Source organism: Perca flavescens, chromosome 9 (assembly GCF_004354835.1).
Source record: "Perca flavescens isolate YP-PL-M2 chromosome 9, PFLA_1.0, whole genome shotgun sequence".
NCBI lineage: Eukaryota > Metazoa > Chordata > Actinopteri > Perciformes > Percidae > Perca > Perca flavescens.
Window position 1 is genome coordinate 27078439 of NC_041339.1, and position 24749 is coordinate 27103187.

Consider the following 24749-nt stretch of genomic DNA (forward strand, 5'->3'; position numbering starts at 1 on the left):
TGCACAACAGCAGCAAATCTATTTTTAGCCCACAGGTATGCTGCAGTCTTAATAATCCTGTTAGATAGAACGGGTCCTGACCCCAGACCTGTCTGATGTAACGCCCCCCTGCCCCTCTGCAATCAGGCCCAGACCAGATGATTAAAGGTGCTCTTACAGCTGCCTGTCTGAAAGGCGCTCTCAGGCCCTCATCAGCGCCACTATTCACGTGGTTTACAAACCCCTCTGGGCTCCACGGACATGACCCCAAAACAATCAGGCTATTCTTTCCTCACAATAAAAATCCCTCAAGTGCAGCGGCTGCTCATTGACGTCAATTGATTTTTTTTTAACTCTCCCCCTCGGCTGTATCAGGTTTCCAGGACAGTCGGGTTATTGGGATTTGGCACAGATGGAATTGCTGGATTCAGTATGGCAGACTATGCCGGAAAAAAATCAGAAAAGAGATGATAATTAGGTGCTCTAGTTTTGAAACAGACCAAAAAAAAACGCCTCTTTGTGTTTCTGAAAATGGTTTGCAGTCCTCACATTTCTGCTCCTGTGGCTTCCACGACAGATTTTATGGATGTTCTAGTTGCATCTATAATCACATCTCCCCATTTTCACATTGGTTTACTGATATACTCAAAAGGTACTTCATCTAATTTCACTCCAGCATGCTTAAGTGGCAATCGTTTGTGTGCAGCATGTATGTATGTATGTATGTATGTATGTATGGATGGAAGGTTTTGTATGTGTGTGTGTGTGTGTGTGTTTGGATGTGTTGACTTTGTCATCAGGCCTTATCCCATCACTCCATACCTTTGTCTCTATTGTTTGTCGCTAGGAGCTCAAGTTGGTCCTTTTTGCTGTTTATAACAGTGTGTATTTATTCTATACTTTAAGCTTGTAAATAAGAAATACTGGTTCAGTGTAAAATCTATTTTAATTTATATGCACTTGCATTACCTGGAAGTGGTGGTGTCTAATGTGTAGAAGACTCTGGATTAGAGTCTTTTTATATATGTATTATATATTGTTTTATATATATATATATATAAATATATATATATATATATATATATATATATATATATATATATATAAATATATATATATAAATATATCTAAGTATATATTGGCACATTGTTTTGAGAGCCCAGCAGAGCAACAGCTAAAGAGACATGTTGTTGTTGTCACATGAGAACCTTGTAACTACAACATTGACTTTTTATCTTCACATAAAAGTTAATCTTTTAATGAAATGTCACAGACAAGACAATTAAATACTTTATATTAAGCTTTTTATGCATGAATATTAAACCAAAAATGTTCACACTCTGGCATCACCTGAAATCATAATATCATGGTATGTTTTTGTATTTCTGAAAATTCTTGTTTCTCTCTCTGTAAAATGTAAACTAAGTTACATTTCTTAAATAATAGCCAGAATGTTATAGAGGACTTTGAATGTCCTCATTTCATTTCTTAGATGCTTTTTGTTTTTGATGGAAAACAATTTTGGTTCAACTGAGTTTTTGAAGCTACAAGGTTTTCATCTGACAGCAGCAAATTGGTAACCCAGAGGCGACATAGAGGACATGTTAAACTACATGTGCTTGGATATAGGATACATACAAGCTAGCTAAGGAACACAGAAGCCTAGTCAAGGCTTGGTATCAAAGTACACAAATAGCTTATTTTCTCTCAGCAGCTTGTCACACACAACCTAAGCTCCAGCATTTGAATGCAGATTGCTGATATATGAGGCCAGATAGATACAGGTTTGATGGACAAACACAAAGCGATTGTCTCCTTTTACACTTAACGCACTTCATGTAAAAGTAGATAACACGGGGACGGTATTGGTAGCATGCTACAATACGCCCGGCACTGACGTGAATCGTTCTGAAATAACAACAAAAAATGATCGTATGTAACTGATTGTGCTAATGTGTAAACTCTTTCTGACCACACTTGTTAGCAGTTTTGAAATTCAAATTTGTCAGTATTAACATTGTTTATCTATGTTCAAGCTTTTTTGGTCCTAGTTGTTTCAAAATGGTTAGCCAGATTTAGCACTATTTGCATGAGAGATGGGTTGTTTTTTTAAATTGTCAATAATATGTTCAAGTCCGCCAGTTGTTGCAGGTGGGTTATTAAATGTTTCACACAATGTATGGTATTATATTGTATATTGTGTTCAAGAATAAATCTGAAATACATTTTTTATTAAGTGATTAAAAGCAAAGCATGAATATATTCCTTCCGTCTCTGCAGTTTTTCCCCCTCATAGCCTAGTTTTCTTTACTCTAGATTTGAACAATAAATTGGGTCACAATCATGCTTCTGGTGGGTTCCAACAAGTTTGTTGGGTTTCATTAGGCTGTGTGCCAGTACAAAACTGTATATAGTGAGCACCTGGCTCCTGTGCTGAAAAAAAGAGCCTTTGGTTTGTAAAACAGTAGCTAGCAACAATAGTCTAAAATCCCTGCTAGTGGCCACTTGAGGTTTGTGCTGCTGCTGACACCCAACCTGACCAAAGAGCTGTGAACCATTTTACAGACCAAACAACCTTGCCATCACAAAAACATCCACTGCATCTCACAATCCGTGAAGATATTAATCTGCAACATAGCGAAACTACATCAGTTACATCAAACACGCAAACGAGAGGCGGCAGATTTACGGCTGCAACTACAAGCTATTTTCATTATTGATTCATATGTCAAATATACTGTGTATATATCTATATTAGGGCTGTCAAAATTAACGCGTTAATTTTTGCGTTTTTAATATTTAACTCGTTAAAAAAAATTAACAAAATTAACGCAGCTGTGTTTGTTTACTTCATGTGGCGGCTGAGAAACATAATACGTCTACATAACAGGAGGCGGCGCTACTCTGTATTGTTGCCCAAGTATGAAAACCGGCAGCTGATTGGACGAACGCGTCACATGGGTTTGTTTTCTCCGGATATTGAGAGCCAGACTGTCATGGCGGCCGTTCAGAATACGATTTCATATTGTACTAAAATAGTTTACTGAAACATGTTTCTGAAAACATTTTAAGCAAGAAATAGGCCGTGCAGTTGCTGAATCTGTCTTCATTTCAGCTCAACAAAGATCAGTTTAGAAGATTTTCGTCAGATTTTGAGAGACTAGTCACGTCACCTCACTCCACTCGCCATTTCCGGGTGAGTCCCGACTGCCCTGCCGCCGACTGAACATAGGCTCGTTGGAGATGAACTGCGCCTCGCCTGTAAAGTAGACGAGAGCAGGCGACAGCAGCCGGGGACGGTGACAAAAATCTGCTCTCAAGTCAGACAGTTTCTAGCCGTTTCCAGCAGCCTTCAGCAGGACTAAATAAGCCAAATTGTTGCTGCTGTTGTTCTGAAAGATATTTTTTTAATCAATTGACAGCCCTAATATATATATATATATATAAAGTTTTAATCAATGGTCTATAAAATGTCACATAAGTGAAAACAATGCCTATCACAAACTCTCAGAGCCCAGGATGACGTCTTCTAATTGCTTGTTTTTTTCCAACAAAATGCCCAAAAGCCAAATATATTCACTACGAGACTACACACTGTAGATGTGTCTTACAGATTTCTAATGGGCAAGAGAGTGCTGTAATGAGACATGACTTAGTGGTACCCTACTGTATTTGACAGGAATACTGAGTCTGAGGTTGTATTTTTATTCAATTGTGCTTCTGTTCTAGTCAAGTTTAAGTTCCCACAGTTGGTCTAAATCAAAAATAATAATAAAGCCACAAAACGTTAGCAGACCCTGACCCCTCCTGTGAAAAAAACCCATCAACCTTAGGACAGTGCTATAAACTGAAATAGTACATTTACTCTTTACTAAAGTGAGTATGGTGTATTATGTTACTCTTCGTTCTCTTAGATGTCACTGCTTTGTTGCATCATCACAGGAGGTCTAGTTCTAATGTGCTGAGACGGGAACACAGTGTGACACAGACTCAGCACCACCTCCCACACACAAACTGACAGGACTGTCCTGATGTGACATAAGGCCTACACACACACACACACAAACGGCTTATTTTAGCATGTGTTGAAATATATGCACACACAAACACTACAGATGCTTTGCGAGGCCTCTTCCCAACATATACAGTAAATGGTCATGTAATCTCGTCACTGATAATGTCAGACTACCTGAATGACCAGCAAATCATTTTTTAGAAGATACAAAGTGCAAAATTGATGACCTCTACCAATGAGTTAATGCTTTCAGTCTCTGCATGTTTGTAATATCTTAAAACCTAATCCACGGATTTCAGAGAAATTTGGCAGAACTTTGACCTTGGGCCAAAGAGGAACTATTTGGTGCATTACCATATGGTCATTTAATAAAGCACGCTAGACTTTGGTGTAGACACTAAATTATTTTTATGTTAATTATAACATACACAAATTAGCCAGAAGAAAGAAAATTATATTTATCAGATTTTGGATAATCCAAAACAATTTCTCATGGGGGTGGTCTATTTGTCATGAACTGCCACAACTCTCTTCTCCGGCCGACAATAAATAATATTATATATATATATATATATATATATATACATGAAAAGCACTACCTAAATTAAATGTATTATTATTATTATTATTATTATTATTATTTAATTTTGGTATCCTCCAAAACTCTAGCCATTTGCCAATCAGCCTGATTATTCAATTCATTTTTTCAATTCAATTCAATTCAATTTTATTTCTAGTATCAAATCATAACAAGAGTTATCTCAAGACACTACAGATAGCGTAGGTCTAGACCACACTCTATAAATGACCCAAGAACTTTCCAGACCCAAGCTCTTTGTGGGCGGCATCTGTCTCTGCCGGTTTGGACACAGACACTGATAAAGATATACAGATATAGAGAAATATGATTCATAATCATTATAGCAGTTGGAATGATGAACAGTGACAGTTATAGCAACAATAAAGATACTGTAACGCTGCGGAGGAGTGTCTGGCTAGTCCACACAGCGTTCCGGGATGGGAGAAAAAAACGTGCTCTGGTTTATTGGCATTTCTTTAAACCAATCACAATCGTCATGGGCCGCGCTAAGTGCCGCACGGAACCCAGAGCCACTGCAGCCTCGGGAATGAACTTGTTTTCGTGGAACGTGTACGTTCAAACATTGTTTTAGTCGTGCAACAGAAAGCTCAGATTGGACAGATAGTCTAGATAACTGTCTGTATTTACCCTGCAGAGATCTGAGGAGCAGTTAACCATAGTCATTATAAATCCACCGGAGTTTAGAATTCCATCACAAAGGAAGCCGGACGAAAAGAAAGACATACGGCGGAATTTCCAGCGGCAAGGTGGTGGATATAGACTAGTGGAACGATGACTAGAAATAATAGTTGTAGCAGTTCAGGGCATAGCGGGGCGAGGCAGGGCATTGGGGGGCATAGGAAGGACATAGCACGGCTTAACAGGGCGTTGCTGGTCATAGTAGGGCATAGTAGGGCATAGCAGGGCATAGCAGGGCATAGTAGGGCATTGCGGGGCGTAGTAAGGCACAGCAGGGTGTCAAGCAAGACCACGGCAGCAGCTGCAACCATGATTCAGGTGCCACCCCAATCCGAGGAAAACTGCAAGGCAAGAAAACATAAGGACTCCAGGAATAAGCTCCCCAGAGATAAGTTAGTTAGCATTTCTGAGACATGAATGCATAAAGGCTTGATGAAACAATATTTCCAAGAAGAGGGTTTATAGGCTCTACTATTTGGGAAACATCCCATGGAATACATTTATTGATGATGATAATTGGCTTTACCGCAACACCTTCCATCTATAAAAACACAATGAGGCTAGTTTTGCAAAGTGATCACAGTCTTAAATTATTTCTTGTGGCTTTTTAGCAAATTAGTTCAGAGACACATTTTCAAAACTGGATATAAGTATTTAGGTAAGAAAAAATTTGTATATTTGAATATTTCAACATACTTAGTGGCTATTTTTAAACTTCTGACTGGGAAAGAATTATTTAAACCTGATCTGAAAAAAGCTTAACGACATGGGTAAGAGGACTGTATAATTTCCATCCATGATCTTTCACATGTAATTTCATTGTGACCCACGTTAAGAGCTGTGAGGCTGTCTGCCCTTGTATCCACTCCAAGCTTGCTTTAAGAAAAAATCATGAGTTGTTTAAATTACCAAGGTTTGTCATCTTTTTTCCCATTTTGCAATCCTGTCATTTGATATTTTCATCTTTTAGGTCTTATCCTTATGTCCGTATATACATGCCTCCTCGCCTTGAATATTTTCTAATCTGCTCTTTCCCTTCCACCTCCACCTACTCCCATCTCCCACTGTGGAAGTCTCCTCATCTTGCCTCTGACATAACCCAGGTAAAAGCAAGAGATGTGATTGAATGAACTTGAGTGGATATGACGAAAGAAAAAAAGATGAAAGAAGAGAGACAGTCATTTGGGATGCGTGGCCTCCTTCGTCACTGCTTTACAAAGGCACGGCGGTCCACGGGGAAGGCTGAGTAAGCTAAAAAAAAGAGCAAAACATTTCCCACCAGTCAAGGAAAATGACACCACTTAACTTCTCCCCTGTGTGGCACAAAGAAGAAGATGACGGATATTGTGAGCAAAGGAAAGGAAATGGTTAGCTGGGAGATAATAGGGAACTGGCTTAAGGCTCAAACATTCCCCATTGTATCCTCTACATGTAAATGAATTGAAAGAGACATTCACTAGGTGGACTGAAAGAACATGAGGGATGCTGTCTGTTCAGCTCATAGTCTGCTTATTGCTCCAACTAGATTGGTGTGTTTTACACCCAGCTATTCCAGAAATTATAAATACATAATATATAATATATAATATTCGAGACACGTATGTGTGTACATTTTGAAGATGGCTGAGCTCTCAATTCTTTTAGTCAACATTAAGGGGCTAAACGGGCCGCTCAAAAGAGCAAAATTCCGGGACTATTTAAGAAGGAAAAACATAGAAGTGGCGCTTATACAGGAGTCACATTTAAGTAAAAGAGATGTAAATCGTCTACAAAATAAATACTTTAAGGTTGCTGCCTCATCTAGAGATGACACCAAAACCAAGGGCTCCATCGTGTTGCTGTCGCGGAAATGTGCACTCACCGTAGACAAAAGCAGTAAAGACTTATCAGGCAGGATATCTTATATATGTACCACGATAAGGAGTAGGAAAATAGCCTTTGTTTAGGTATATGCACTGGCTACATATGATGAAAGTTTTTTGCCATGCCTAACCAATGAATTGCTCCCAGAGTTAGATAAGTCCATACATACCCTTCTCATCTCTGTGCGTGTCGTAACTCTGTCTGACGGCCCCACCGGTAGCTTAGCCTAGCACAGATCCTGGAGTAACAGGTTCCAACTAGCCTACTGCTCCGAATAAGTGACAAAATAACGCCAACATGTTCCTGTTTACATGTTGTGATTTGTATAGTCAAATAACCAAATAACCACACAGCCATCTTCTAACCGTATATAAACTGGGAACTATATTCTCAGAAAGGCAGTGCTACTTATGCTACTTGGGCGGAGTGATATGCTTGCAGCACCTGAGAAGCCCCGAGCAGAGAGTAGAATTGCTTATGCTGTAACAGTTGAGTGCATTTCAAGTTAGATAAATTGATACAAAGAGAGAAAGACACACGCAGACTCCTCAGTCATGTAAAGCCCCTTTCCATGGAAACTCCTTGTTCTCAATCTCACCCCAGCCAGACAGAGAGATGAGAAGGGAAAGATGAACAGAGGACGAAGATGATTCGCTGGAAAAGATAAGAGGGAGATGAGAATGAAGAATAACCAAGGACTTCGCCAGACTGAGCTGCTCACAGGACATGCACGTACGCTGATGCCGAAATCAGCGCATAAATTAACAACTGCAAGTGTACCGGCAAAGGCATACACACAACTGCACAGGAACACAACCTACGGAGAATAGTAATGTAGCACAGTAGGCTAGACAAGTCGGGCAGTGACGGTCAACATGTCCTTTACCTGCACGCACACGCATGCACGCACACACACACACACACACACACACACACACACACACACACACACACAGCTGATAGAGTTAAGGGAGGAGAGGGAAGCTGATATAACTCCTTTAAGCTGAATAGACGAAGGCCTCATTGAGATGTCGGGTAATTCAATTTAACGTTCCTGAGCCCACATGTTTTTATTTCACAATGGTGCAGTGACAAATGTGGATTTCTTAGAGTCTTTGTTCTGTGAGTTATGTAGAGCTGTGATGGTGTTTCATAGCAGCCTAAAATACATCTTTGCTTGAACAAAAGAACCCTTTAACATATTATCATCTCAAGACAAAGCAAGATAGCCTATTTTATTTTTGCATTTTCCATTTTATATTTGTAATGACCAGCCATCAAATGCCTCTAAAAGCTAAAAGAATGTATATTATATACATTTGTCAGTACAGTGTATGTGAGTATGATAACTTTTAACTTTTTTATTTTCTTTGATGTCAGTAGAAGCATCAGGAGTGCAAATAATAAGCAGGTGGACCAGCAGTATCTTTTGATGTATAGAGCAACCCATGCTGTCTGTGTGCAGCATTGTAATTGTTCAGGAATTCACACCTTGCACTAATTTTATAACTTGGCAGAGAGTGGCTAAGAATCTGATCTAAGTGAGAGATCGCACATACAGGGTAAATTCAATAAACTTTTCAGTGTTGGTTTTATGTAACAGATTACATTTATTATGGCTGCAAAGGGTTAAATATCCTCTCTTTTTATGCAAATTATGTGGCTCCTGCTTTTGCGTCATTGTAGTTTTATAGCTGACTGTAGGGCCAGCTGTGTCAAATACTGCTGCTGCTCTCAGAGGAATACACTGTTAAAGATGACAAGCTTGGCAATTGATTTTAATTCGCATGGAGAGTTATCGAGCTTTCTTACGGGATTGGCAGATAATTTTGTAAAGAAAAAGATTATTAGTGTTATTCATAATGAGACCTTTTTTTCTTTCAAGACAATGATTTGAATGAAACAAAAGAAGGAAAAAGGCATTTTTTTACAAGCAAAGCTGTTTGATGAAAACAGTCAAAACAAACAAATTCATAAAATGTATTAGTACAAATAAAAATCCGCAGTTACAGTTGTCAGTTTTTGTTGTTGCTAAATTTGGCTTCCAGGGAAAAGGCAACATGACGCCCCCCTCTTGGGTCCCCCAAGGCTGCATTGACCTTGTAAGTGAAGCAAGTAAATCAGTCCCGTGATGGATACATGTGGCTATTTATATTCCACGAGCCAATTAGAGGAGAGATGATGTGGCTCAGGGTGCAGAGAAACACCACTGACAGCCTGTTTAAAGAACCTCGGGGAGTCCTCATTGTGCTTGTGAAAGCAATTAGAGAACAGGTGGACACACCAGGCAGCATTTTGGGGATATTAGCCACTAGGTTGAAACCAGAGCACTCTCAACGTCTGCTGAGACATTCAGTAGTGCTCTGAAACCTGTGAACCAGAAGTCTCCAACAAGTCTCCAAGTTTGCACAGAATAAAAAGGGGTCTAAGTTTATCTCAGGCCCCCGCCTTGTAGAAGCAGTGAGGTGGTGGAGGTTGGGACTTGGAGCAAAATGCTCTTCCTTCCTAGAAATGGTTTGGTATATAAGTATATTGGACGACCCGCAAATTCGGGAAACGTTACCACACTTTGGTGTGTCAGTAGCTCAGTCCGTAGGGAGTTGGGTTGGGAACCAGAGGGTCTGGGATTCAAGTCCTTGTATGGACCAAAGTACGGCGTGGGGACAGATATGACGGTAGGATTTGCTCAATGGGCTGAAAGTTTAGACACAGGCCGCAGACATACGCCACAAATCATACTAAGACGTTGACAAAGCAATGGTCCAGAAACTCAGCTGATCCAGTTGCATCTTTAGCTTTGCTAAAAGATGCTGTTCATCAAAGTCACAAACTACGTATTATGGTAAAAGACATAAAAGCACTGCAAGTGATAGCAGCGAGTTTAACCAACTTCAACCCAGTCACCAAGATAAGCGAAAGACGAAAGTCCATTGAGTTATCACTGTCTATCTGTTAAAACTTGTCCTTTGAATCACTGACAATGACATAAAGAACAGTAACTAATCGTCTGATTTGTTCACTCCATAGAAAAAAAAACAACTCCTAAATGAAAGCTAGAATGAGGAATGTGTTTTTCCGTAGCGTGACCAACTTCACAGTCGTTTCTTTTTCTCTTTTCTCTGGTTCTTCCACAGCTGTGTCACTAAGCCCTTTGGTTATATTACTCTAAACTTTATAAATAATTTGTTGCTCTCACGCACCCTTCACAAATCATAGAGGTCTGTAGCACATGGGAACAATTCTTTGGCTTGCGTGAGAGATTGTGTGATGACACACGTATGTGTGTGTCTTTCACTTGTTCTCCTGTAATGCCATTCCTTCCAGTAATCTCCTGTAGTACAGAGCATTTATAGTTAATGACAGGAACACACAGGTCAGAAACAAGGCTTGAACTTAACGTAACACATTCTCCACCAGTAGACAACCTTAGCATCACAAACAATATTTTAATGGCTTTCAAAAGTATTACATCCCATAAGGAAGCCTGGTGTTGCTGACAGCTTTACCCTGGAAGCTCCGGTTTGTCAAGTCACATTAATTTATATAAGCCATAAGTTTGTCCAAAAGAACTTTATACAGTCTTAACAGCATGCAACACTCTATCAACTTCGACTAAACTTTAATAATTTTGAGAGAAAAAAAAAACACTACACATACATGAGAGAAACATAAGAAAGTGCAACAGAGGAGTAAATCCTCTTAAGGACACAAAAACATTCAATATATATCACTTACACAGTAGACAGAACAATAAATACACTATAGAGGTAAATAATTATATACAGTAAAACAATAAACTTTAGATAAAACTGATAAACAGAATAACTACTGAATTTCAATATACAACCTAGACCTTTAAATTCAAAACATCAACTGAGTACTTCCCAGATAGACAAAATATAGTATTGAGTTGCAATGTAGGAACTGTCTATTAAGATAATAAGAGTATTAAAAATGTGTGAAGTGAAGAGTATGTATCATCTATGGTTTCAACAAAAAAAAATATTCTTGTGGAAACCGTATTTGTTGTGGGTACATTTTACAGCGTTTCACTTGCTCAAATTATTTATGAAGTCATGAGAATATACATACCAAAATGTCCCTGTAGATTTTTGGGTTTTGTGCTCCATGCTAATGATGTAACATAATGTGTCAAGTAGACAAGCAGTATTATTGTCACACATGCTATAAACAATGTGAGAGAGAATGAAGAAAACAAAATCCAATCAGGCATAGGTTGGGTTTATCCCTCTTTTCTCACATTATGTATTATTTTTGTCCCCTGTTCTCTGCCACGATTAACAGACAGACAGACAGACAGACAATGCGGTGAAGTGGGATTTTGACAGGGTTTATCTCTCACATCCAGGAATGACCAAGTCGTCTCTGTCAATCAGGTTGCCATGACAACTGGATACTGAGACACACTCTTTTGACATTTCTCTGTGGGATAACATCCCCACAGTCACATGCAGGCAATGTCTCGTACAGCAGGTACAGACACAGATAAAATCTGACACACAGGCACAGACATGCACACAGGCACGCACGTACACACACACACACACACACACACACACACACACACACACACACATACATACACACACACACACAAGTAATAGTTAGCTCTGTTAGACACAATTCAAAAATACTATGTTATTAGAGCTGAAATGACAGAAAATTAATCTGCAACAATTGACTGCATGTTTGTCATTTTTTAAGCAAAAATTATAAAAATGTAATGGTTCCAGCTTTATGTGAACTTATTTTTAATTGTTGTTTGTCTTCTAGCAGGCCTGAATTGAATATCTTTGCTATGAGACTGTTGGTCCTAGACCTTTCACCTGATATTGGGAAATTAAAATGGCATTTTCACTATTTTCTGAGTGTTTAATCAATAAAATAAGCAGCAGATTAAATGAAAATAAAAATGATTTTTGGTTGCTGTATTTATATAGTTAGATGGATCTCATAATATTTCTAATTGACTAAATAAATAAAATCTAAAAAAAATTTAAACAGATTTGCCAATACGCAGGTCCCCTTTCACAAACGCCTTGAAGACCAAAACTAACTTGCAGTTGCATGCACATAAAATATCTATCGCTAGGCGTAGGAGTTAAACATGCCATCAACGAAAAAAAAAAAAAAAGATAACGGCTAACGTTAACGTTACTTGTCACTTCCGACGTCCATCTTCATTGGCTGAGCAAAACAGTCGCAAGTTTGGAAAGGGTTATACATTTTTCTTAATTGTGCAGAAGACAGAATATCTTTGGTTTCAACTGAACAGAATATACCCCAAAAAACAAAACGTTGTCCAAAGAGCGGTAAGTGATGTTTTTATCGTTGAGAAAAACCGAGGCTAACAGTGAGTTAGCTAACAGTTAGCTCTGCGAGTCAAGTGTGAACAGTTTCACCACTGTTAGCTAGCTAGCTAACGTTAAAGTTACCTAGCTAGCTACATTAGAGGTCCAAACGGGTTATATAACGTTGGTGTCTGAATGAAATAAGTTTGAACTAAATAAAATTGTATACTTTTACCACATTACACACAGTAACGTAACGTTATGTTATACTATAGGGGTGAATACTTGATCTCCTTTATTATGCAATTAATGGACTCCGGCCATTAATTCCGTATAATCGACACCCTTACTTAGCGTAATCCACTAACGTTATGGCTTTAACATGTATGCTAGCTAAGGGGGTAGGATGATGATACGACCCAACAGTGGATAGATCCATGCCCTTCATTCTACACAGGCCAGGTCCAGACACAAAACCAATGCTGTTATTAGCCTACATTGATAAAGTTATGTAAGTAGTAGCTAGGCTAGTTAACGTGGAGTACAGAAGACGTGAGAGTGGGATTTTAGTGTGAATGGTGAATTAACAAGGCTAGCTAGAGGAACATTCGGAAAACGTTGCATGGGTTAGCAAGCTAATTTTAGGGCTAAAACCTATGTTGTGTGGGAATTTACTGTTTATTGTTCAGGAAATGAAATCACATTTCAAAACCAGGAGGACTAAAAATGTCAGAAAATGATGCCATGAGGTTTTGACAATCTGTATTTTTACAGTTTTACATGTTGCTGAGATCTTTATGAGATTATATATGATATCATATGATGATATATGAGATAAAATATATTCTTTTCAATCATGGATTCCAAATGTACAACATTGTTTTTTGATCAATCTTCAGGGTTTTTTATGAAAGTTAAGGGAGTGCTTTTGGGATTTAAACCATGGTAGTCTTGACACAGTCAGGTCCTGACATTAGTCACCTTGGGCCTTGAAATCACGGTACCCCTGACAATTCTAAAAACACAATGGAGATATTTGTAGCAGCTAGTTAAAGTTTACTCCGCAATGTTGCAATCCGGTATGTGAAAGCAAGGGCTCGATTAGGGAGTTGAGAGAGGAGAAGGGGATACAAGACTGATCAGTTTTTGTCATCTAAAACAGCTGAGAAATGAATGTATTCTAGTCAATTCATTCAGGTCGATTGTCCATCAGGAGGTTTGGCTCAAAGAAGAAATAATTACCATTTGTTTGAGAAACCGATTAGAAAAATTGTGAACCTATCCTTTAGTGGCCTGAGACATTTTGTCAGTTGTCTTTAAACAAAAAATCTGTGCAGATATTAGCTTGGGTTTGGGGGTATTGTGTTGGGACAGCTATAATATCCCAGAGGCCTACTGGACGTGTGAGAGTTCAAGTAGAGTGAGTTCAAGTAGAGGTTTGTGAAATGTGGGAAAAGCTGTGGGGGAGAGAAGGGATTGCCAAGCTTGAGAGTGATGAGAGATAAATGAGGTTTCAGTCCTAGGTGGACAGTGCCTGGGAATCCAGCCTGGGAAAAGTTTGGATCTCTGTTTCCTGTGTTGAGCTGCGAAAACCCTCAAATGCAGCTTTATCCGGGAATGTTTTCTGGGCTCTGCCCAGAAAGACAGCAGTTTGTCCCCTATCACACTGCAGAACAGCAGACACTTTGGGGGGAAAAACTATTAAAAATGGTTTCAAATAATGTAGCCGAGCCTCAGGTACCAAGAATCTTTTACGCAATACAAAATAAGTAGGCCTATTAGTTCTGCAATACATATCACATATATTTCTATGAATACTGTAAAACATCATTAACATAGTTAACATTGCCTAGTTATTTTTTGCCCAAGTGTGGTGGGAGAGAGAATACAGCGAGCACAGACCTGTTCAGACCTGTTTGACGTTTTACAAGTCAGAATGGCTTAAATAAAAATAAAGACTTAAATAGCAGAATATGAAATGTCGGCTATTGTTGGGCACACTTCCAAGTAGGGCTTTGACTTTTGCCCAAAAATCATATTCGAAGTTTGTTTGTTTATTAATATTAATATTACAATTAAAATTATTATTTATTAATAATATTTTGACCATTAAATGCCTTCAGTAAGACCTAGATGTTCTGTCCACTAGAGCTGGGCAATATATCTATTATATCAACATCGTGATACGAGACTAGATATTGTCTTAGATTTTGGATATCGTGATATTGCGTAAGTGTTGTCTTTTCCTGGTTTTAAAGGCTGCATTACAGTAAAGTGATGTCATTTTCTGAACTTAACAGACTGTTGTAACTGTTTTATTATTTGCCTTTACCCACTTAGTCATTATATCCACATTACCGATGATTATTTATCAAAAATCTCATTGTGTAAATATTTTTTGTGAAAGCACCAATAGTCAACACTACAATATCGTTGCGGTATCGATATCGAGGTATTTGGTCAAAAATATTGTGATATTTGATTTTCTCCATATCGCCCAGCCCTACTGTCCACCGGAGGGCAGTGTATCAGTCAATGGCAGGCAATGATGTTTTCAGAAAAACACACTGCCATAACTGTTTTTTTTAATTAAAAGTCAGACCCTGGATTAAACACAAACGGTATGCTTTCGACAGGAAGTTCAGAGCTTTCACCCATAGACAGTATATAAGCTTTCACCGTAGCCTACGTAAGTGCTCTTATGTTTATACTTGTGCGCTGGTGTGTGCGTCGAGCCGGTGTGTGTTTGTGTGGGGAGTGTGTGTTAGAGTGAGAGGGTGACGGTGATTACCGGTAGTTTCAGAGTGAGTACTGACTCTAGAGTCATAGTGAGAGAAGTGTCTCCCCTGTGCTTTCTGACCACGGTGGGAAATCTGTAGCAGGAAAAGTTAACCCTCTCCTTGATTTCACGTTGTTTATGGAGAAGGAGAACCAGGAAATGAGTTGGGGGGGGGGGATGCAAGCCACGGCTGAGCGACGTGCGTCACCGCAACGTGTAGTTACATTTTGAAATGCGTGAAAAAGCCTCGGAATCTGAATTGAAAACAGTTTACAAGCAAACACATTTACAAAAAAATAATGCCCATAACGGGTTCGAATATGAAGGGCTGCCTAATATTCATTCGAATATCATAATTTTTTTAAATATTCAAATTATATTCAAATAACAAAGTTCGGAGTCAAAGCCCTACTTCCAGGTTTGCTCAACGAAAAAGCATATAAAATGTATCCTCTCAATGTGCCTTGACTCATCTCCCCCTTCTAATAAATAAGAATATATCCTTCTTTAGCCAATTTTGCATTGTTAAATACAGAAAGTGTTTTCATTGCTGTTGGAGACAGGGTGAGTCATTTATGCTGCTTTTGCTTTTGCTATGGATTGTTCATGGGGGATGCCTCACAGTATGTCCTAGTGTGGAGGAGCAAAGTATTTCCTCAGAGAGTATCAGTCATACAGGCCTGTCTGCATGCTTGGGAAAACACCTACCATTTGACCAACCCATCAGTGTTATAATCTATCTGTACATTTCTGTTTTAAGTATAAGACCTAAGGAGTTTCTAAATATATGAATAATTTTAAATAATTCACCTTGCTCAACTAGCCAGTCGAGGTCTAGTAGTCTGGTCACCAGACCAAGCTCAATCTTTTAAGATGGAACATCTGGGGAGTCTGCTCTGTATTTTCTACTGCACAAGAGGTGTGATCAACGGGCATAGTTCAAATGACTCTGTATGCAATTGGATAGTCCTTCGACCAATCAGACCAACGATCCGGGTGATGTAGCAGCGACAGCGGCATCAACGGGTTGCTGCCATGGAGTGCTGCGCTTCGGTGACCGGCTTGTTGAATGTAAACAAAAAGCTGCTTGGTCGCTTCTCTATCGTCATCGTGTTAAACCCGCCAATAGCGCTCCAGGTGGATAAGCCAGTTTGAGATTGGTTCCCGCAAATTTGTAAGTCTGATCATGTTTTTTATTGTGTTGCAGATCACAAATGGACTTTGAAACAGCAGCTGGCTAAAAAGAAAAAGGCGGAACATTTTGGGACTACAAATTTCTATATCCAAATTAGATTTTTTCGCATTGAGGTAGGTGTGGTTAAATAAAAAAGAAATATGTCCTGTATATTTGCCAATGTAAAAAATGTATTTAGCGGTGTTGTGGTACTGTGTGTGTCAGCATCATGAAGGAAGAGAGTTCACCGGAAGTGTATGAGGGATTTGGGTAAGCCTTGTGCGCGTGGGTTAGCTGCAGCTCTCTGTGAGGAAAAGAGGAGAACATGCTCTATTATATGACACTCAGGAGATGGTGTAAAACAAGTCAGCGATGAGTAATGAAGAGCAAGGGATCTTGTGCCTTCTGGGTAGAAGTGCTTCTGTAGTACATGTGTATGTAGATGCACATGGATATTGGAGTGTGTAATTTGCACATATTTGTATAGTATCACCTTATAAGATTCAGCTCCAGCTGTGTGTGCGTGCGTGCGTGCGTGCATGCCCTACATACTCCCAAGTCGGTCCATAGGACACCTTAGTGCACCTCATAGCACAGAACAGAAAGGCACATTGCACTACACTACCAAGACAGTTCACATGTCACTGATTTTGGCTACTATACGTCTAACACAGATAAAAGGCTATACGTATCTGTATAAATGTAATTTAATACGTCTCATGTAATTTTTTTTGGGGGGGGAATAATAACTGTAAAAATGTCCTGCCTCAAACATGTCTTTTCACAATTCTTTAAACCAAATTTGAAGGGTCTACTCATTGCCATATACAGTATTGTTTGTTGAAAAATAAATTTACCAATGTAACATTGATATTTACATAATATTTATGGTATTGACCTAAAAAAAAAATCCACGATCAGCCTTAATAACGTGCATGCAGTGCACCATTTCTCCTCTCAGGATAAAGTGACGTCAGGTAGGAAGTAAGTAACTAACCTGCTCCTCAACAAGATTAAAGAGAGTAAAAATTGACTGCCTTTTTTCCACAATTTTGGGTGAGGAAGATTTATGCCACAGGAAGGGTACTGTTGATGATACATGTACTATAACACAGCAGTGCATCTTGATATGATGAACAGGGGTAATGCATTTCCTGTTTTCAATGCAACCATTTTCTTGTTCTTTGAATAGCTTTTTGAGTTTAGACTGTAGTTAGTTTTAAGACTAGACTGAATTGCCTCTATAGTATCGAGTATCGGAAAATGCCCGATCATTCAATACCAAATTTCAATACCTAAGGAGTAAATCTCATCAGCAACAGTGAGCCAATAAGCATGCAGCATGCTTCTACTAAGATCTAGTAATGCTGCTGATTGGCTGTCTAATGCTACACGTCATAGGAATAATTATTAAGACATTAATTAAAGTAATAAAAAAGATTTGTGTTGTAATTTCTAGATGTTATTCTTTATTAAAATGGATTTGATAAAATTGGTATCGAAAAAAGTATTGTTAAGGAGCCGGTATCGAAGTCACGGTACCGGTATCGAAAACCCAGCCCTAGTCACTTAAGGCTCTGGGAATTTTTAATGATCATTGTTGCACTATTGCCTGACTTTTTAAGATTAAACTATACATTTTATAAATGAAGAGTTTAAATATGCTAAAAGAACCTCTGTATACTTTGAGAATTACCCATCCACTCCCACCTCACATACGCAAAAACACATTTTCACATATTTTGCAGTAGAAGATTCCTGCTGTGTCACTACAGTAGCCATGTTCCCATCAACATATTTTTACACGCATTAGAAAATGTTGATGGAAACTGCGTAAAGTTTTTATGCTCGCTTGAGGTGGTTTTTGCCAATTTTCGAAAAACAATGAATGCCCAAAATGGGAGATGGAAACTGCTTTGCCGAATAAGTTGTGACGTAGCGAACATGTAACTTGCATGACTATAGTCCCGGTATCCATCGGATGGGGGAACGATCGGGATATGGGTCCCATTCAGCTATAACCTGTGCCTCAGCCACGTCGGTTAAATTGACAAATTGGTTCAACAGCTTTAATCGTATGGCCGTGCACACTGCGGATACACAGTGGTAAACGGTTGTCTCGCTGACACCAAATGTCTCTGCGTCGACCCTGTATTCTGCACAGATGGCCAACTTGTCCAATGCTACCTCTCTCCATTTAGCCAAAGAGCTTAGCTTCTAAACTCTTTGATTTAGCACGCCGGTTTGCAATCTACAACCATGCGTGACGTCAACTTGTGATGAAAGTACGCTTTACGTAGTCTAGTTTATTTGCTCTAAACCAGTTGATGGAAACACTTCTAATTCACATTTTCCTTTTTTTTTTTTTTTTTTTTTTGCGACATTTTAAAAGTTTGCTTACCCACCGGACTCAGGAAGTGTGGTTGGTCCTAGTTGGGTTCACTGCCCACATTTAGTTAAAAGGCCTACAAAGCGAGGGAACAGGAACCATGAACCGACCACAGGAACTGGTGAACCATGATAGATAGTCAGTCATTTTGTGAACCTTACTATAACAGCATATACTTCATCATGATTTGAATCTGCCTCATCATGACCTACTATAGTATGTCAGAGGCAGGTGTATTGTTCTCACTACTGTTAGATACAGCAGATCTTAAAAATCTACACTCCTATTTTAGGATGCCTCATGAATTATTGGTTCAATATTAAATGCGTCATTGGGAGGCTTATCTGGCCTCCTACTGGCACGTCACAGCACACACACACACACACACATAACCTATATTAGCAACATTCTTGTGGGTGTCCAGCCAACCCAGAGTAAGCCAGTAAGCAAGTGTAGGCAAGTGTTTCTCTTTTTTTTGTTGGCCAAAACTAATTAAACTATCAGGTTTTCTGTTCCCACCTTAGCTTTAGGCAGAGGAGTCATTTAGCTCAATGTGTTCTTGATGGGGGGCCATTTACCATGGAAACAGAACCATACCTTCCAAATCTAATTAATATCAAGTTATAATGATTTAACTTGATATTAAAATGTTCTGTTTGAATTATCCAAATAAACTATTAGGGTGCGTCAAACTCATGTCTGTGCTATTTGTGTTGTCTTTAAAATACTCCTTTGAAACTCCCTGCAGTGAGTTCATCTGGTTCCATTCTGTCATCTCAGCCATGCTGTCCAAGCAAAGGCCGGTACTCTTGGGAGTGGCCCAATTTAAATTTCTCCACTGTTTATAGATATAAGCTGATTGTATAGCAAGTTTGGGCTCTGTTTATTTAGGCTTGGGCCATGTGTGGAAATGGTAATTGGTGTGAGTAAGAGGGACTTATTGGACCGGTGCTGACATCCTGGAGACCATTAGGGAGACCACAGACCAGACCGGCCCAGTATCAGAGAGATGAGCTCATCTTTTCCATCCCCTGAGGCTGAAGGGGAGGACTTGGTTTTCAGAGGGGGCTTTTAACAGGGGGTTGACTCGGCCTGGGGTTTGGGGTCCGAGAATAGTCCAGGCTGACAGTATTAAACTGGTGCTGCAGGGCAGGGAGGCACTAGGAAATGTAGTCATACAAGACTGTCATGTCAAGTTTCAAGTCTCCACAAGTTGATTTTCATTTTGAACTGAACCGACCACTGTGGCTGGTTTAAAGTCAGACTGAATATCTTCCAATGTGACCAACGATGCTAACCTGCAACACTTGCTAACTTGCTATCTCACTAGCGCTTTTTTATTTTCCCAGATAACAGTGTTAAGAACTCCCATCTCTTGCTATAAGAACATAAAGCTATGAATCTAAATAATACCCCCAGTGGCATCAGACTAAACAATCCAAATCCACATATGAGCAGGCAGTCAGCCTTCTCAGCATCATCAAGTAATTAGGAAGTGGGTGCTAATTACACAGAAAACCTTGCTGCTTGATGTAGTGTGTATGTGTGTGCCTGGACCCCTGGGCAGGGCAGCAAGTTGGGTAATGACAGAGAACAGTGTCTGTCTGGCCACACAGACGGAGGATATCATGAGTGGCTGGTTGGCACGTAGGCACTCGACATGGCACCCTGCCTCCGCCACGCCTTATCGCCCTGCATGCCTTCCCCTGCCGCTCAGTGGAGAGTGAGTTGTTTTGGTTTGACTGCACTCAACTGCTGCCTAATCTGTGGGTGGCTGTTTGTCTGTGTACATTTTAATGACTGCTCCTTAATCATGATCCCTCATCAGGGCACTTTGGGGGTGGGGAGAGTTGGAGCAGGGTGGAGGTTTGCAGGGATGTTGCTTCAGCATTGTGCAGGAAATGGCACGAGGCCTTGGGACATGAGACGTGACAGTTGCAACATGAGCCTAAGGAAGGCCCAGTATAGAGATGACGTTTACTGAGAGGCATTATATCTGCAAAACTGCTTCTCTCTGTTGACAAACGTAAAATTTAAGGTATAGGAAAAAAGTGACACGGTTGTCACATGTAAGGGTACCTTTTTAGTTGACAAAGGAAACAATATGCATACCTGCAAACTACCGTATTTTTCGGACTATAAGTCGCTCCCGAGTATAAGTCGCATCAGTCAAAAAATGCGTCCTGAAGAGAAAAAAAACATATATAAGTCGCACCGGACTATAAGTCGCATTTATTTAGATTATAAATACAAGAGTTATTCAACTACACAATAGCACACAGAACAATACGCTGAATATGGTAGGTGTCCGGTATGTTACCGTAACACATTAACAGTTATTGAACTACACAATAGCACACAGAACAATACGCTGAATACGGTAGGTGTCCGGTATGTTAACGTAACACATTAACAGTTATTGAACTATACAATAGCACACAGAACAACTAGCTACCAGGGTGTGGAGCACGGAGGTATTAAAAGGCGTGGAGACGTAACTGCACCGTGAACGAGCCCCTCCAGACTTCTTCCTCCAGCTCTGGACATCTTGCTTTCAGCCCACGATTAGCCGATTAGCTTTCTTTGTTTTCTTTGTTTTCTTCATTGCAGTAAGAGTCACCTTTTCGCCAGTCTCCCTCATAAGTTTCTCCCTCATTTCAAACTCTCTTTCTGCTGCTCGATTACCGTTTTCGGGGCTGCATATTTTACTACCTGCAGTTTGTCTCTTTTCTTTCTCAGTTGTCTTTAGGGGGAGCGTTGTAGTTGTCACAAGCCTAGAGCGCCCTCTCGTGGCTGTAGACGGTAATGTGTAAAACATGTAAAAACATGTTAAATTATATATATTTTGATATATAAGTCGCACCTGACTATAAGTCGCAGGACCAGCCAAAGTAGGAAAAAAAGTGCGACTTATAGTCCGGAAAATACGGTACTCGCTTTTCGGCGAAAATCTTCATTTTGAATGAGAAAATGTCATCAGTGCTAATACGACCGTTATCTACCGGACTGAATAGTAACGCGGATTTTGGTGCCTCATTTCGGTGCCACGGATACCCCTTTTCCACCAGCAAGAACCAGGTGCTGGTTCAGAGCTAGAGCTAGTGCCGGTTCAGAGTTGGTTCGACTGACGAGCCTCCAAAGAACCGGTTGGCTTTTCCACAGAGCTAAAGAGCCGGCACAGAGCCAGGTCTTACGTCACAGCATACTTCTCATCTTTCCCAGCAACGTTAGCGCGGTGGCGCCAAACACAAACCCACCATCAACAATGGCGGACGTTGCTTTGCTATTGATGTTCATTGCTTTGCGGACCTACATCGGCATCCAAACTCAGTGGATCCAACGTGTTCGTGCGGCTTGTCTTTATAGTGCAAGAAAGCAGCCTGTTTCCTCCTCTGACCCCTGCTGTTTTTGTTTAATCGCGTCCATCGTGTTTATCTGCTAATTCAAAAATGGCGGTCACAAGTTTCTGTTCGTCTTGTTGGTCACGGTAAGCCCACCCCAGCCGCTGACGTAAGCGGTTCTTACTTCCGGCCCAGCAATGATTTGGTGCTACTTAAGAACCACTTTTACTGGTTCGGAGCTGGTGCTTTGGTGGTCGAAAAACGAACTGATTTGAAACTAGGCTCTGGCTCCGAACCAGCACCAGCTCTGCCTTGGTGGAAAAAGGGTATTAAATGCCTGCGCTTCTCTCTGATGCTCCAAATCACTACACTCGACAGTATGTAACGTTAGCCTACCATTAGTTAGCAGCTGGAGTAAACACGGTTATGTCTGTATTATTGTAAAAGTTATTGTAAAATACCCTTTTCCCATCCAGTGGTTGTTATTGTCGTTAATAGGAATTTACTGGTGAAATAAGTTATAAGTTATTGTTATTACATTTTTAATAAATCATTTCATTTTGACCCTGTGGCCTTAGCAATAAACAAGCCATTCTTTAATGTCGCAGGCTGTCGTTTTGTGCTCTTTTTTTTTTTTTTTTTTTTTTTTTGAACAACTTTTTATGGTTTTATATTTTTGATCAGACAAATACAATTTAATAAGGTTATCTATCTATCTATCTATCTATCTATCTATCTATCTATCTATCTATCTATCTTTTGGTTCAGGCACCGTTTTAAAAGTATCGTTTTAGCACCGCGAAATTGTTGTTTTCCCTTTATTTTCTTCTTGGGGGAGGAGGGGGAATGTGTCACCTTTTTCAGCCCTTCTGAGTTTGCAGGTATGAATATGGCATCAATGCAAAAACATTTCCAATGGAAGTCAAAGTACTGTAATGACATTAATGCACCATTAAAACCAAATTATAAATCCAGTATCATAATTTGTTGAAGTGAGACCATTTATGCTTTATTAAACAGTGTGTAGTGAACGGTGACAAAACATAAGGGGGCGACCTCTAGCTCACCCAGTAGAGTGTGCGCTAGAACTGGGCAATATATCGATATTATATCAATCGTGATACGAGACTTGATTTTGTCTTAGATTTTGGATTTTGTAATATCGTAATATGGCATAAGTGTTGTTTTATATGGTTTTAAAGGCTGAATTACAGTAAAGTGATGTCATTTTCTATTTTCTATATCAAAGTATTTGGTTTGAAAATTAAATATCACAATATTTAATTTTCTCCATATTGCCCAGCACTAGTGTAGGCTGAGTCCTTTGGCAGCGGCACGGGTTCGAATCCGACCTGCATCCCTTTGCTGCGTGTCATCCTCCCTGTCTCTCCCTTTCCTGTCCTGCCCCCCCCAAAAAACCTAATTATTAATACATATTTATTGCTAGCTGGTGTGTTGGCTAGCTGTGAGTGAACCTGATGATTTTATTGTAGGAGAAAAGACGCACCTCTCTCTTCCTGTTAGCTTTGTTCACATCACTGCATGGTCATGTTCCACTGGGTTTTCCCAGCTCTTCAGTGCCCTGCTCCTTTAGCACAGACTTAGGGTCATCATCCTGTTACCTCAGTAACTGTGGCAAGATATAGAATATCATTAAATCTGTTTCAGGTTTTTTTTTTTTATTATTAAGAATTTTAGTAGTGTTTGAAGGTGGAAAGGTAACTCAAGTTTTGCATCCAGACACAAACCTGCATCCCTTTTGTTTAACTGGTCCTGTTGAGGGATGCAGTTAGCCTGCCTGTCTGAAAAGCCCTGAGATGATCACCTGCATGAACATAAAACGAATGATCTTTTATTTAGTGATCGTTTGGTCTTTAAACTGTCATTCCTAGAGCCCAGCTGTGTTGTATGAAGATTGCCTATTTTGTCTCACCATCAGCCAGAAAACTGTAAGGTACTGTAGTTATCATTTAAAGCAGCAAATCTTCATGTGAGAATGTTTATGTAAGTAATAAGTATGTAAGTAGTAAGATAAGTAATTAATCATGTATAGGGATGCTAATGTAGATTTTTTTTTTCTGACTGATAGCCGACCCTCATTGACCGATCATTACTCGTTAACGACAAGCAGGCAACGGGGTCCCAGTTCACCCCAGGAGAGTAAGCAGCCATGATGTGTTGTGTGCATTGTCGCATCAGATAGTTTAGCAGCAAGGTTGTCACCTGACATCCATGAGTTGCATTACCACCACAATCAGTTAATCAACAATGGTTCAGCACGAGCTGTTACTGTTGCAAAGGGAAGAGCTCAATTTGTGCAAGTTTGCTATTTTTGTTTCATGAGGAGATTGAGGATGGAACTAGAACACATTTGATGAATGCAGTGGCATCATCATACCTCATCCTCGACTCCCAGTGGTTCCTCATTTGCCAGATGATGACGACAGTTTGCTGCTCAATGCAGCTTTCCCCTTTTAACCTCATTCACAGTACTAGAGTGATGACCCATTTGAATTTGTCTTGCGGTTTTTGCTGGTCGTGGAAACAGTTCTGGATCTCCATATAGATGCATCAAGCATCACTGAAAAATAGGTCCGACTAGAGCAACACTGCACCCC

General features: G+C 39.8%; 1 protein-coding gene across 7 annotated transcripts in view; it reads left to right on the forward strand.

Annotated features, from left to right (window-relative positions):
• The first annotated feature begins 12287 nt into the window (after nt 1-12287).
• Nucleotides 12288-24749, forward strand: part of sgip1a (SH3GL interacting endocytic adaptor 1a) — an 80312-nt gene continuing 67850 nt past the window's right edge. For 6 of the 7 annotated variants that reach the window (XM_028587007.1, XM_028587012.1, XM_028587010.1 and 3 more), the window contains exons 1-2: nt 12288-12469; nt 16435-16535. The gene's annotated coding sequence lies outside the window, so the exon portion shown is untranslated. The remainder of the gene's footprint in view (nt 12470-16434; nt 16536-24749) is intronic. The other variant, XM_028587008.1, reaches the window with a different exon arrangement.